The 14146-nt window shown below is 48.0% G+C and overlaps 1 long non-coding RNA gene across 1 annotated transcript in view; it reads left to right on the forward strand.

The window, feature by feature from the left end:
• The first annotated feature begins 4993 nt into the window (after window positions 1–4993).
• The window catches only part of LOC138520848 (uncharacterized), a 253068-nt gene continuing 243915 nt past the window's right edge, over window positions 4994–14146 (forward strand). Inside the window, exon 1 of the long non-coding RNA XR_011282886.1 lies at window positions 4994–5112. This is a non-coding gene — a long non-coding RNA (uncharacterized lncRNA). The remainder of the gene's footprint in view (window positions 5113–14146) is intronic.

A 14146-nucleotide genomic window follows, 5' to 3' on the forward strand; every position in this document is an offset into this window, starting at 1 on the left:
AGAGGGGCTGGACATCATTATTGGAAATGTATAAAATGTACAACTGTTTAGACGTCCAGTACCTCTCACTTCTCTCACCGAAAGGGCTGGTACTCGCTGTGATGTACTGAGGGCCAGATAGCTATCTGATTGATTCTTTGTAACTGTACAGTATTAGAATAAAGATCTGTGAATCTTTATAAACCCGTGTTTGGTGTATTTTCTTTTGGGGTATTCAGCCTCGATATTTCCATTTGCTTTTACAATATCATATATCATTGGTAATGGCAGGTCACAGCTGCCTACCCTTTTCTAACACAGCGCAGGCGCAGTAGCCTCCAGATTTGGGTGTGCGACCTCACATGCAACCTGTGGCTCACCGGATGTTTTGGACTGCAACTCCCACCAGCTCTATCCAGCCTAGTCAATTGTGATGGTTCATGGGATTCATAGTCCAAAGCACTGAGAGAGCCACAAGTTGCAGACCCCTGAGTCATCTAACCATAGAACTGTAGATGTCCGAGCCAGGAAGTGGATGAGATGAAGAACATTTTGAGAGCAGACCTACGGTGTATAGACCATGAAATTAAAGGGGAAGAAATTGCTATGAAAAAAAAAGAAGACAGCAATATAGAAATTGGCTATTGTCTACTAGATCTCAACACTCAAGAAGATGCAGAAACTATAATGAAGATCTTATCAAATAAGAACACAAGAGATCTATGGACGCTCCTTAATAAAAATTCCACATTTCAACTGACCACATTGGTCTCCACAGTGCCAGAAAAGCTCTGGATGATCAAATACATCGCCGATCTCTTTAGTGGCTCGGATGGCGGTCTCGGAGTAAACCCAGGGAATTGTTCTACCCCCTGGTCTATAGAGTTTGACAAGGAAGATATACAGATTTTGATTTAAAAAAAGCAAAATCCATCAAGAGCTGCAGGGCCTGGCGGCCTGAATAACATCTTAAAGGAAAATCCAGAGGATTGGGCCCAATTTTTCTGGATCCTCTTTGATTGAACTCTAACGATCAGAACAATTCCGCCCTCATAGAGGAAGGCATTGATCGTCCCAATCTATAAGAACGGTGATAGGGATGACCGGAAGAACTATAGGCCCATAGCCATGCTCGATACCCTGGGGAAGATCTTCACTTCAATCCTTTTAAAACAACAAAATAAATGGGTACGAGATTTGGGGCTCCTCAATACAAGGCAAGCAGGCTTCATTTCAGGGGTGAGGACAAGTCTGAATTTATTCTTATTAAACGTATGAAAGATGAGAGCGATTGAGACCAAGCAGAAGGTGTATTTGGCTTTTATAGATCTGGAGCAAGCCCTTCGATACTATCGGCAGAAATAGGCTCTAACAGAAATTGTCGGACTGCTCATGTCCTCCAGATCTTCTGGAGGCAATAAGGGCACTCTACTCTGGTACCTCAATACAAATAAGAACGTCAGCCAAGGGTTTGTTTACCAGGTTGACCCTAGCCTTTAGAGGATTAAAACAAAGTTGCCCTTTGGCCCCTGTGATTTTTAATATGTACTTGTCAGATATGACATCCTGCCAAGAAGGGGGAAGAGCTTTTCCCCCAAAGCTGTACAGTCATTCGATTCCATGGATGATGTACGCTGATGACTTGGTGTTAATGACCTCACCCCTATCGGCCTCCAAAGGAGATTGACCCAGATAAAAAGCTATTTCCAGTCCAACGAACTTAATGTTAAAAAAACTAAAATTATGTTGCTCTCCAATGCCCGTGGGAAACGGAAACATAAATTCAACTGGGTAATTGGTTCTGACAATATAGATAATATCGACTCAATAACATACTTGGGAGTCTCAATAAATTGCAATGTGAATGAGAAGATGCGGATGGATGGGCTGCGACTAAAGTGTGTAAGACAGGCGGCACAGACCAAGGCTTTGCAGAGTAGGTTTGGCAAATTTACGCAGGTCCCGGTAATTACCTTTTATAAGCAAAAGGTTACCCCAATCCTTCTATATGGTGTGGAAACGTCCCTGAATATGCCGCCTGGATTTTGGGAGTTATTGGAAGGTCTTTTCTGGAAGCAGGCCTTGGGCCTTAAAAAACTCCTACCAATTTCTTTGGTGAGGTTTGAATTGGGCCTACAGTCATTATGCTCACTGATAAGATGGAAATCCCCGAGCTTATGCTGGAAATGCATAGAGGATTGTAAACCTCTACCATTTGATATACTCAAAGGAAAGAAGAGAAGTAATGAAGGTAGAGACGATGGAACAGTGGATGTCTGGAAACTGAGGTGTAGGGAATCGCTGGTTTCCCTTGATTTAACGCAATAAGTGCTTCTAGCCAATCCGCATAAGGTTAAAACTGAGATACTGCGTACGGATTGGATTAATACTATTGCAAAAAGAAGCACGTATAAATTAACGCTTGCCCTACCCCTCGAACGAAGGTCGAAGGTCGATAAACCAGGTCCCCAGATAGCTAGTGAAATTCCCTAGCTAAAAATACAGAAACATCTTTATAAGGATCAGCTTGAGGGTGCCATTCCGTCCTGTAGATTCTGTGGGAGATGTGACGGGGTGGAGGCGACGAAGCATCTCCTAACAGACTGTGAGGAATGGATTGGTACGAGAACGAAATATATGAGGGAGGCGATCTCACGATATAGGACGCTATCGATGAATGGCGGGAAATGTTCACAATTGGCGAAAACATTTTGAGGGAATTGGGGAGGGAATCATAAGATGATATGAGGATTTAGATGTGGTTTTGGGGAGGAAGGGATTTTATGAAATGTAGGCCAGTTCACCCTACAAAATGTGCTAGCCAGGACCCCCCGCACTCCATAGGGTTTCCATGCACAGTGGTAACCCATGGACTTACCTTGTGTGGGCGATTACCACACGTAAGTCTTCATGGAACAATGAACTCAAAGTCTGCAGTTAAGACGATCTTAGGATGTTTCCTCCAATGGGTTAAATGCCCTATGGTCGTCCTGGAAAAGCTTCCTAACGCGCCTAGAAACACTTGTGTACAGGCGCGTTATAAATGCCCCATCATATCATTGTTAATGGCAGGTCACCACTCCCTACCCTTTTCTAACACCGCGCAGTCGCGTCTACATTTGGTTGTGGGACTTCACATGCAACCTGTGGCTCACCAGATGTTTTGGACTACAACTCCCATCAGCTCTATCCAGCCTAGTCAATTGTGATGGCTCATGGGATTCATAGTCCAAAGCACCGAGAGAGCTTCAGACGCAGGCTGCAGACCCCTGACTCGTCTAACCATAGAACTGTAGATGTCCCCCACCTCCCTGAGGCTCCAGCAATTGTGCCTCACCTCCCATTTCTACAAAAACACGATTAGCAAAACGCTGGCGTTCAGGTTTAGGCAAAATCGCCCCAGATTGTCCTCTCGGACTGCGATTGTCGCCATCCCAAGCAACGCATGAAGCGCGCTGTATGCATGCATGCATGGGATTTGAGCGCATGGTGCGCTCTACGTTAGGGGCGCCTCGGGGGGTTACAAGTAAAGGTGCGGGGGTACCGGAGTAACCAGGATGTGCAGGAAAAGTGGCGTGGGCTCCAGAGAGTGAATACTACAGTTCTAGAAGGGTCAGGGTGCTGTGATGGGCTAGTACATGTCTCTGTACAGAATGTTAGTAAATGTCACCTCTTGCGTTTGCTTGATTTAATGGCAGGGGGCAGAGTCTTCCTGTTAAACATTAAGCTTAAAGATTCCTTTGCTTTTTGAGATACTTAGCCCAAGACCCCAAATATAGCTCTCTAACTCGTTATGCCCCACCTTCATTTCTCCCCCCACTTAAAGCACTGAGTGCCTGTACCAGCAGGTGGAATATGGTTACAGAGTTGGAACCCATTGCCACCCGCTCCCCCTGCTCTCACCTTGCCCCTAGTACGCACACACGAAGCGCCATAAAGTTTCACAGCACTTGTCAAGAGGTCCATGACGCAAAGGATGTGTATTAAAGATCCCATAACAAGCTTACAGTGTTAGCTTGGCACACACGCTGATTGCTGCTGCGAAACAACGCCGTGCATTGCTCTCTCGTAAAAAGCCTGCCACCTTTAGAAGACGGGTGTGAAAGGGCAGTCGCTCACATACCGATTATTCACAAAGTGAACGTGTGATGGCGCAGACGGGCGGGGGGAGGGGTCGTGAGGGCGCCACGCCCTAACATGGCGGATGGCCAAGGTCCCCGCCCGCATTTGCAGAATATAGGAGCTCTCCTGAAAGGTCAGGGGCAAAAATGACAATCAGCCCCATGTATAGCCTGACACGGCGGGGGTGGGGCAGGGGGGGGTCTGTACAAGAGGCGCACCCACACATTTTCACCTTCCAGCCCCGGCTGGCAGAACGAATGAGAAAACAGCGCTCCCCACAGCCCAATCCCAGGGACACACGATTCATTTGTGGTGGGTCCACATTACAATAGCCCCCTTGGGGGTGGTGCACCGAGGGAGGATCACAGGGGAGGAACCCCCTTATGGGATTGGGGACGACATCATCAGAAAACACGTATGACCCCGAAACAACCCCTATACAACCCAAAATCCCCCTTCTCCCTCTCTAGATGGAGCCAATGTGTTTCTCTGTCGAGTCGTCAAGCTAACATAAACACAACAAGACTGAAAGACCAGAAAGTACAAAGTATCATGCATATAGTTTAAAAACTGGTACTGTGATGAAGAAGATGACTAGGAGTCTGAGGATCACTTTAGAGAAGCAGAGTGAACGGTCTAGCGTCTCAATGCAAGTGATTGGCCTAAAGCAGTACAACAGCTCAGCTGGGACGCGGAAAAGCGATCCTCTGAGGAAGAACAGCGGGAGCCGTGCACTGGAGCAGCTGACGTGAGCTGCAAGGGAAGCAGTAACCTGAGGAGAACCCAAACATAGTCCACCACGAGAGGACTACTTGGGTTGCCGCCGACTGAATCCGCTGACCGCCCCAGGTTCCCGGCAAAGTGCACAGAGAGGAGAATGCACAGCCACAAAGGGTCAGACGACTGCAAAGCCGCCGCAGACGTGAGCTGGATCCCCAAAAGCTACCGGAGCCTCGAGAAGGGATGCGACTGCCCAGGAACCGCCGATGCCTATGAGAAGGAAGCAAACAGGTACGCGGGTTGCCCAGGAGGTGCTAGAGGTCTGGGGAAGCCACAGGGAGAACCCAGAAGCTGGGAGAAGAGGGTCTCGGACCCTCAAACAAAGCAGGAGGTGTAGAGTTGTATACTTGACAGGAGAGTGAACCAAAGAGATACAACAATCTTTGTTTGATTGATAGTTTATTTGTATAGCACCTATATAAAGTGTGTTTCAAAGCGCTTCAAGGCAGGGGAGGGAGCAGGGGAATAATACAATAACATTCTTACAAGCCCAGAGACAACAAGAATGGGTAATTTACTATCGGACTAGGCCTGAGGACATTTCTGATAGTGCAGGGAATCAGAAAATAGGTGAGGGGAGGGAGGGAGGAAGGAGAGAGGAAAGGAACAGACAAAGACTACCGTACTATGCCTGGCGACATTTCTGATAGTGCAGGTGTTCTGGCAGTAGGTGAGGGAAGGGAGGGAGGGAGGGAGGTACGGGAAGGGAGGGAGGGAGTGAGGAAGAAAGAGGGAGGGAGGGAGGGAGGGAGGAAGGAGGTAGGAAAGGAACAAAGACTACTGTACTATGCCTGGCAACATTTCTGATAGTGCAGGGGATCAGACAATAGGTGAGGGAATGGGGGGAGGGAGGGAGGAAGGAGAGAGGAAAGGAACAGACAAAGGCTACCGTACTAGGCCTGGCGACATTTCTGATAGTGCAGGGTTTCCAGCAATAGGTGAGGGAAGGGAGGGACGGAGGGAGGGAGGGAGGGAAGGAAGGGAGGGAGGGAGGGAGTGAGGAAGAAAGAGGGAGGGACGGAGGGAGGGAGGGAGGGAAGGAAGGGAGGGAGGGAGGGAGTGAGGAAGAAAGAGGGAGGGAGGGAGGAAGGGAGGGAGGGAGGGAGGGAGGAAAGGAACAAAGACTACTGTACTATGCCTGGCAACATTTCTGATAGTGCAGGGGATCAGACAATAGGTGAGGGAATGGGGGGAGGGATGGAGGAAGGAGAGAGGAAATGAACAGACAAAGGCTACCGTACTAGGCCTGGCGACATTTCTGATAGTGCAGGGTTTCCAGCAATAGGTGAGGGAAGGAAGGAAGGAAGGGAGGGAGGAGGGAGGAAAGGAACAGACAAAGACTTATCGTACTAGGCCTGATGACATTTCTGATAGTGCAGGGAATCAGAAAATAGGTGAGGGAACGGGGGGAGGGAGAGAGGGAGGGAGGGAGGGAGGGAGGGAGAGAGGGAGGGAGGAGAGAGGAAAGGAACAAAGACTACCGTACTAGGCCTGGCGACATTTCTGATAGTGCAGGGGAACAGACAATAGGTGAGGGAAGGGAGGGAGGAGGGAGGAGGGAAAGGAACAAACAGTGACTATCGTACTCAGTCGGTTCCATGTGTTAAAATTGCGGCAAAAATGGCCATGAACACAAAATATCGCCGCAAAAAGGCAGTGGTTTTGCCACCGCAATCCATGTAAAGGATGCAGGGGGACACCCCCGCAACCCCGAACCCATTATATCATTTAAGGGGAGTGGGGGACACCCCCGCAACTCCTGCTCCCCTTAAATGATGTAATGGGGTACACCTTTAACGGGTCAAACCACAGCATTTTTCCCGCGATTCTTTTGGTCAGGCGACATTTTTGCCGCGATATTATCACTGCATACCACTCAGTCTGATGACATTTCAGATAGTGCAAGTGCAGGGGGGGGAGGAGAGCAGGTAGGCAAGGCAAAGGAAGAAAGTCTGAGAGACAGTGAGTAAGGTGAGCAGAAGCGGAGCAGGCAAAGGTCAAGATTAAGGAGACATCAACAGATGGAATGAACACGGCCATGATGCCAGAGCAAAACAGAAACGCATGTGATGAAGAGTCCTAAAGCAGCGGCCATGATGCAAAGTCGATGATAGGCCCAAGCATGATTCAAAGTCATTCTTATTAAGTGGCGATCCATAAGGTCCAGCATGAGAATGACAAGGTTCAGCATGGGTGAGCCAACGAGCTTTAAAAGTCAATTCAAAGCGCTACCAAAAGGCGGTGATGGCAACCATCAAGTGGCATCATGATCAGACTTTAGGCAAGGTGGGTATAGTTGAGGCAAAGAAAAAGGCGTTGCAACTGTGGTATGAAGAGGATGGGGGAAGGATGGTGTGAGGGACTTTCAAGCAAACAAGTACATACAGACAGGAGAGTGAGGCAGCTAGGTACGACTTTCAAGCAAAGAGGCACATACAGACAGGAGAGGGAGGCAGCTAGGTACGACTTTCAAGCAAAGAGGCACATACAGACAGGAGAGGGAGGCAACTAGGTACGACTTTCAAGCACACAGGCACATACAGACAAGAGAGGGGGGAGAGCTAAGTACGACTTTCAAGCAAACAGGCACATACAGACAGGAGAGGGGGGTGGACAGCTAGGTATGACTTTCAAGGAAGCAGGCACATACAGACAGGAGAGAGGGGACAGTTAGGTACGACTTTCAAGCAAACAGGCATTTACAAACAGGATTGGGGGACAGTTAGGTACGACTTTCAAGCAAACAGGCACATACAAATAGGAGAGGGGGGGACAGCTAGGTACGACGTATTGGAAGTAAAGATCGAGGGGAAGCGGAGAGAAGGAGTAGGTCGAGGGGAAACTGACCGTGGGGAGCAGCCTCGGTGGAAACAAGGGTGGGAGATGACTCCTGGACCGGCCTGGTAGCAGACAGGGGCCTTAGGAGTGGCCCTTTGGAATGGGCCCAGCTAAAGCCTGCCGTTCCCTGTTGGATTGTTTGTTGGGTGGCCTGGCCAATGGGAGAGCACCTAGGCAGGGCTCAGGACCAGGTTGCAGGTGGCAGCCATCTTCAAGTTGCGGCAATGGAGAACCTGCAGCACTTGAGGGACATAAGCCTGAAGGCCCAATGGAGCCTTTTAAGTATGGAGGCACTGCGCGCAACGGGGCAGGAAAGCAGGAATGAAATCGGAGGTCGAATTAGCAAAATACATCTTTTTTCTTTTTTAATTTCTTTGCAAATTAAAAACAGGTGATGTGGTAAATCATCAAAGGGCTGCTTCCAGTGAAGCCGCATTGGCCCAGAGCTATCCCTCCTCCCCAAGCAGACACTACACTGCAGCGCAAGTTTGGGACCCGCACCCATGCCAGAGAGTGAAGTATGAAGTGATGAAGTCTAAGAGGGTCTGGAACTCGCGAGTGAAAGGGAGACAGTCAATGAATGCACACTGGCTTGTTAGGAGACTGCCAGAAAAGTGAAGATCAGGAAACCCTACTCGCTGGATTAAGGAGATACAACATGTAGAGGACACAATTTACAATAATATCAGCATTATTTATTTAGTTCATTCAAAATTGATGAATAAATAAAGGATAAATCAAGAAGAATTAATTTGGTGTAGGAAAATGAAAAACCATTTATCTCTCATATTTGTACTGGACCACATACCTCATTCCCGGCAAACGTAGTCATGTCTACATCCATTCTTCACAATCAACCACTCAATTAGCAAAAGGCATAACAGAACCATGACAATACAGTTGACAAATGTATGTATATCCTAGACTGGGTTGTGTTCGAGTTTTGTAATCCCATTTCCAGGCATTTAGAGAGGACCAACAGGTTTCGACATATTTGGCACAATTTGACCACGTCTTCATCAGGGGACATACAATAATCCTAACACAATGGACACTTATTCCTTATTTGAAGTAATGGGCTGGAGCATAGATTTTGTTATCACCATGGACTTCCTATTGATGGCATGGGTGTGTCCTAATTGCATACAGCACCCCTGTAAAGTGACTTTGGTCTTACTGCAGCTATGAACATGCCATAAGTTTTACTCAAGTAGCGCAGTGATAAAGTTTCAAAAGATGTATTTCTAGCGCAACATATTCATTCTTTTTGCTCACAGAGGGGCAGTCAGCCTGTCTACGCACACCCCGATCGTGCCGATTGGTAGGAGACTGAACCAAGCCATTTCACTAGTCTGAGACTCGCACCCATATGAGAGACTAGGAATAAGAGGGGCAAAAACCCTGGAACATACAGAAGGAATCCTACGCGAACTGTGCTAAGTTTCTGGTTTACAAAGATCTGACCGAAAGAAAATCGGTCGTAAAAAATACACCGGAAAAAAAGGTCCTTATGCAACATCATATTGTATGGAGTTGCATGCGGTCAGCTTTGTGGGAGTAAAATAAAAAGTATGCATACCCCACCCCCCACCTACCTGTTACTGGTCCACTTCTGCCCTGCAGTGTCAGATCCGTCCCTCCAACGCGGGTCGGATCTGATGTCACAGGGTCCCTTTTTTCATTTTTTTTTTTACGTACCCTACCACAAATATCGAGGAAGCCGGGGGGACCCCCGCAAACCCCCACGGCCAATACACACGATCATGAGGAGTGGGTGACACCCTCGCAGCCCCCGCTCCACATGTTCGGTATGTATTAGCCAATTTGTTCGAATTTTTCAGTCGAATGTTACAGGCCAAATTCAGTCAAATGTACCATTCGGCCAAATATATTAGAACAAATATACTAATACCAAGTTTGCAGGATAAAGAAGTGTGAACACAAGACGCATTCCCTTGAGAATTGCCCAGTGACACTTTACCAAAAAGTATGAAGGTGCCCAGAAGCCTAAAGGAACGGAATTAAGATAAGAAGAAGACAGGGGAAAGGAACACAACCCTAGCATTCGGATCCTGCGCTTGGTAACGGAGCCCACCAAGCTGCCAGGACAAAGAACTGTGAAGCCAAGAGCAGCACCCTGTGAGTTACCCAGTGACATAAGACAAGAGGTCTAGAGAAATGTAGCACAACCCTAGCATTGAAATCTTGTGTTTCAGAAACTTATTTTGCACCATTTTGTTATCACCAGAGCGACTGGGAACTTTTCAGTTGGTTGACAACATGACAAAACAAGGAACACTTTTTACTTTTGAGAGAGATCTTGCACAGTTACGTTAGATTGTTAGTGTTAGGGGCAGAGGGAGGTTTTCAGAGATGACAGTGACTGACTTTTATTTAGTTTTGGACTTCCTGACGAGTTCACTAGTTTCCTATGAGGCAAGGACATGCTGCATAGCTTTAGGGATGGAGGGGCCTTTTGCCAGAACACTCATACCTCGGGCCCAGGCTCCTGTATGTTCAGTTGCCCTCACACTGCTTCCGGGCTTCCCAGCATTTAAGGGCCTGTATCTGCAATCCTACAGTCCCTTCTCTCTGCACTTATGAGCCACCCGATGGCTGCACTTGTGAGTTAACTGCACTCTCCCGCCCTCACTCCTAGCACTTCTTCCCTTCCCTCTTCCCCGCACTTGTGCAATCTGAATGACACAAGGCCTAGTAAGATCATTGTTTTGTCCTCCCTTTGTTTCCCCCTCCTTGTCTTGCCACACCTAGAAACACATGTGTACAGGCGCGTTATAAATAACATATCATATCATGTATGTTATACAAAATGGCTGCTTGCCTATGCGTTCATCCATGGATCTGCGTTCCCCTCTGCTTGTAAACATGGAGCACACTAAGGGTTACAAAGCTCTGTGTGCACTACCCTTGCCCTTTAAAATGTGTTACATTAGATGAGGCTCTGTAGTATAGCTGGGTGGGGGCTGACCGGGGGCATTGTACAACAAGTTGAATGTAACGCACTAGTTGCCGGCAAAGGTTTTAGGTGAAATGCTGTCTAAAATGTGGCAACTTGTGTCAGGGAGGCTCATTTCTTGAGGAGTTCAAAGTCTAAAATGCTGATTTCTCAAAGCAGACCAGGCGTGTGATCTTGGGCGCGTCAAGCTGTTAATCAAGATAACCATAGCGGTTTGGTGCTTTGAATGGGCAATGAATGGGTTGATGGTTTGGGCAGACGTGGCTTTCAACACTGCTAAAATGGCTGGACTGACGCTACGCAAGACCAAGTTTGATTACGTTATTTAACAGTGTTTCCTGCCCGACGTATGATTCGAGCCTTGCGGACGATGGTTGTAGCCTTTTGGTGAGGCTGGCGAATGGACACTGGGAATGCCGCTAAGCCATGGACTCTGGTAACATGCCTTGCCATCGCCACTTTAATAGCCGCCTTGCACCCCAAATCCTGCCCGCGTCCCCATTCCTGGTTCTTGACAGTACAATGGAGCATTTTTGAAAAAGGCTCCAATCATTTGCCATTTCCTGGAGTCTCTCTTGTATTGGGCCTTGCTCACAGTTCCACAAGCTGTGATGGAACCCATCACGCAGGACCAGCCTCAAACGTACAGGACTGGCCTGTGTGCCAGATCAGGCCAACCTGTGTCAGCTGGGGTCGGTTAACACCAGGTGTGGCCAATTAAGCTTCTCCTGGTGGGACCATGCCCTGCCAGGTGGGACCGGCCTTAGCGGATGTAGGTCTATCGATGGAAGAAAACTGGTCAAACTTTATTTGCTCGAATATTTTGATCATATCTTTTACCGCAGAAAGCGAGGTGCAGATCATTCTTACTCAGGCAGCAGCGGTCGCTTCACTGCCTGGTAGGACACCAGCAGCAGGCGTCGCTCTGTTCAGACCATGTCAACAGTGGTGTTACCGCAGAGAGATCAGACAATGGGCCTCATTATGACTCGGCCGGTCTGATAAAAAAGTGCTGGTATTTACATATACCAGTTCTTCTCTGGACTGGCAGAGTACAAGTATGCTGGTTGGGGGATAACCTGATTTACCTCCAGCCAAGAGCAAAAAACAGCTGGTATTTTTGGCACCGGTATTGCTGGTCCCGAAAATACCAGCAAATTCTCTCCCCCGTGGAATGAAGATTGACTGGTAGTTCCGCTGCCTGTGGTGTAGGTATATCAGGCGGCGGAAATGGTAGGTGCGTTTGCCGGTGTCCTGGGGGATTTTACTCCAGGATACCAGCAGCCTTGGATTGAGGCCCAATGTCTGCAGCAATCGCTCCTCCGCCGGGGCAGACACCGGCAGCAGCCGCCGCTCTACCACCTCGTCTGGCTTGCCAGTGAAGCTGAACGTCTGCCTGTCCTGCAGAACAGCCCCCACAGCGTATTAAAGAAAGAGCTACCGCAGGTGTGCCTCTTTAGTTAGTAGACTGAGCTCAGAATTCAGGGCCCGATTCATGGAATTATTTGCGTGGAAAATAGGGAACTTGCCTGCTGAACTGCATGCGTAATCCTGTTCTCGATCAATGGAATCAAAGGCGCTGGATTTTCCTTGGCCTTGAGTGGATATCGCTGCAGCCCAGCAAGCTCCTGCGAGCGGCCGAGTGCATTGCGTGAGACACCACGCAGAGTGGGCGTTGCTTGTGCAGTGGTCTGGGAAGGGGGCGGAACACAGAAAATGGGGAAGAATATGTGAAAAAGTGGGCATTACGAGGGCCGGTTCGCAGGCAGTCTATCGCACGCCCACAATTGTATAAAATGACACGTATTCATGGACCCACCCACACAAACTCTCAGCAGAAAAATGGCCACGCAAAGCCCTCACAGTATCCGCCATCCAAAGGAAGGCATAGAGGAACTTGCGCATAGGACTCACCGCACAGAGGCGGGATTGCATGTTGAATTTGGGGGTGCGTGCAAGGGTAACAATCCAAGTTAGGGGTGAGCGTGCGCAGGGTAGCGGTGTGCAGGAATGGATTACGGGGGTATGCACGCAGAATATCTGAGTTTTATCGGAGTTATGAAATATCCCACGCATGTCGTCGGAGTACACTTAACAGTTGCAGGGGACTCTGCATAGGTTCCCCGAGGTGCAGGCCTGCTTGCGGGGGACCAGAGGCACTGTTTCGAGGGTACATGTATGCATGCCCGGGGAGCACGCAGAGGTAGCTGTTTCTGGCTGTTTTGGATTTGCACAGGGTGTTTCGGGGGCGTTCCAACTGCAACTTGCGTATACGGTTAATTTGCACAAACAATTCCATCAATACGTGGAGCGCGCAGAGAGTTGCGCAGAGTTGGTCTTGGCGCGCAAGCTTTGTAGGATAAATACGCACCTTTCCATGAATCGGGCCCTCACTGTCATTGCGTTTCTCCTCCAGGAATGTCGTCATCACACTGAAAGCGCATGGTCCATATGCGGAGGAGGTGAGGCGGTCGTAGATATGCCCAGCGGGCAGGTTGGGTTCTGACAGTGGAGCATCGTACCAGGATGCAGCATGTATAGGTGTATTTGTTTATTTTAGGTTCTTTGTTAATTATTGCTGTGTGTGCATGCTGTAACAAATACATGAGACCGCAGCCCTACCACCCCATCAGTCACCAGCATGCAAAATCAAACTTTGCATTGCTGCTCACAACAGGAACAGATAATTGTTTTAATTCTGAGCACAACCCTTTCCAAGAAGGAAGGACATGTTGAAAGGCAAACCGAATGTATTCTATGCACAAGGATCTGCCAAAAAATAGATTGTTTAACTGTGCCAATATTGTAAATTAAATCTTTTCAACATTTTTCAACGTGTATTTCTAATGTTCACTTCAAGTACATACATATATATATAGTGGTGTCAGACAAGCACAATATTAAAACCTAGAATAATCATATACAAAATGCCTCATAAAAGGTTATCATTCAAAGGTGACTGGTCTGGTTTGCTCCTATTGCTCCTTTGAAACAAAGGGAAGAGGCAAAATAATAGCACCAATGAGGGTCACTGGTTACTTTGCTTAAAATCAAAGACCATTTTGGCAACTTACTTATAATATCCGGTCTTCATATTTGACACATATATTTGTGATAGAAAGGGTAGTATGCTTAAGTCACTAAGTACCTACTGCATACGAGGCTTGGACCGCATCACGTTTTTCACAACACTGACCCCCAGCATTAAACGATAAAACAAATATGCCCATTAGGACCACAACAGGCTTTGGGTGTGAGGATAAAATAGCCGCTGATTGGGGTTCAACATTTTAGGAGAGGGCTGGCTCAGAGGAGGAATCCGTTTTTGAGGAGGGGGTGCCTGATGTGCGCCAAGTCCCCACCAACAGTCATCCTTCCTTAATGATGCCTAGAACATAGGTTTAAAAATAGATTTGGAAAAATGCAGGCCGACATCCTGTTAGGACAATT

The sequence above is a fragment of the Ambystoma mexicanum genome, chromosome 13, assembly GCF_040938575.1.
Source record: "Ambystoma mexicanum isolate Mex_15411 chromosome 13, UKY_AmexF1_1, whole genome shotgun sequence".
In the NCBI taxonomy this organism is placed as follows: Eukaryota; Metazoa; Chordata; class Amphibia; order Caudata; family Ambystomatidae; genus Ambystoma; species Ambystoma mexicanum.